Below are 1,477 nucleotides of genomic sequence, written 5' to 3'. Positions count from 1 at the left end.
ATTTTTTTTGTTCACTTTTAGTTATCTCCAGGTTATATTTAATACTAAAGTCTTCATAAGACATAATCCCTCCATTATTTAATAAATGCATCACAGACCAAACACCTTCTTCTAGCCAATAACGTGCAAAGATTGATTTACTATTTATTTTTATGTAAAGGTAATTCCATAAGGGAGTATTGTGTGGGCTGTAGTTATGTTTATAGATTAATCTACAATATAATTAAACCTGCTGGTGAAAGAAGGAAGTTTAATGGGTAGTTTTTTAATATCAAAGTCAAATCTAAGAAGAAAACTAAGCCCAGGTTGGAAAATATACTACTTCATCAATCTGGGTTTTTCTTTATTGTCTGTTGGTTGTTCTGTTCTTTTTACGTCTCTTTGCAGGTGAAAATGTTTTATCATTATCTCCCTTTTATCTCCTCTTTCTTTCATCTTTTCTCCTTTTTTTCTGTCTTTCCTTTCCTGTTTTCCTCACATTGCAGTGTCCGTAGAATCTGTAACACTCCCTGCATAATGATAATAAATCTATTTATATGCATCAAGCGGAACACTATGGCGATAGCCGTACTGCTCCACTATTGATAGTAAAATCTGTTGGGTTCTTTTTGGGATGAAGACAATAATTCTTATTGCCACATGGTCAGACAGGACACTGGACTGCAAAAGAAAGAAGAAAATATTTTACTTGGAATATGGTAGTGATGTTATGAGATGAGCCGAGGCTTCGAGGCGTGTGTCGAGTAACGGAGGGGGCATTTCCCCAAAGCGCGTGTCAAGGCGTGATTCATTTAGAGGAGGGGCCAAAATTGATGACTTCCGAGGCCTTGTTACCGTGATACCACGTGACCGCTTCGCGAAGTGGTTCAGAATGCGCAAGAATTTTGACAGGCATCTTAACAGCCTCAGTGTTCAGTCAACATGTGGGAGTTTGGAGGAGAGCTGCTGTCAGCTGGATAGAGTTTGGATAGATTCTAAGAATAGATTGGTTGTTTTTCCAACCAATCTAGTTGCTAATTTGGTTAGAATAAACAATATAATGTTCAAAATTTGAGCAAACCACCGGACAAAGCCAGTGTTAACACGTCAGTGTTAAGAAGTATTTTCACCAGAGTTAGATTGTCTACTTAGGTGTCAGCTGTAAGAGTCAGGCTCCCGCTCTAGAGGTTGATGGTTCAAAATCTGTCTTTGACTTTTTAAAATTTCGATTAAACTTAATTATTTTGGCTGATGAGACTAATTTGCATTGTTTTGCCCGAGTAAAAATATAGATTGGGTAAATTAGGTTGGTTTAGTCAAAAGATTGGTTGAACACAACTTCCAACCTGATTAAAACCAAAAAACGTGGAAAAACTATCATGTTTGAATAAAAATGACCTTTCATTTTGCTCATCATTGCCCAATTTGCACAAACACTTTCACTATCTGCTTGAGTTTATTTCATTAAAATGGCAGAAAAACTGTGAACTTAAATGAT

The sequence above is a fragment of the Cyprinodon variegatus genome, unplaced genomic scaffold, assembly GCF_000732505.1.
Source record: "Cyprinodon variegatus isolate N-32 unplaced genomic scaffold, C_variegatus-1.0 Scaffold2562, whole genome shotgun sequence".
Taxonomy (NCBI): domain Eukaryota; kingdom Metazoa; phylum Chordata; class Actinopteri; order Cyprinodontiformes; family Cyprinodontidae; genus Cyprinodon; species Cyprinodon variegatus.
This window is presented reverse-complemented; position numbering follows the sequence as displayed.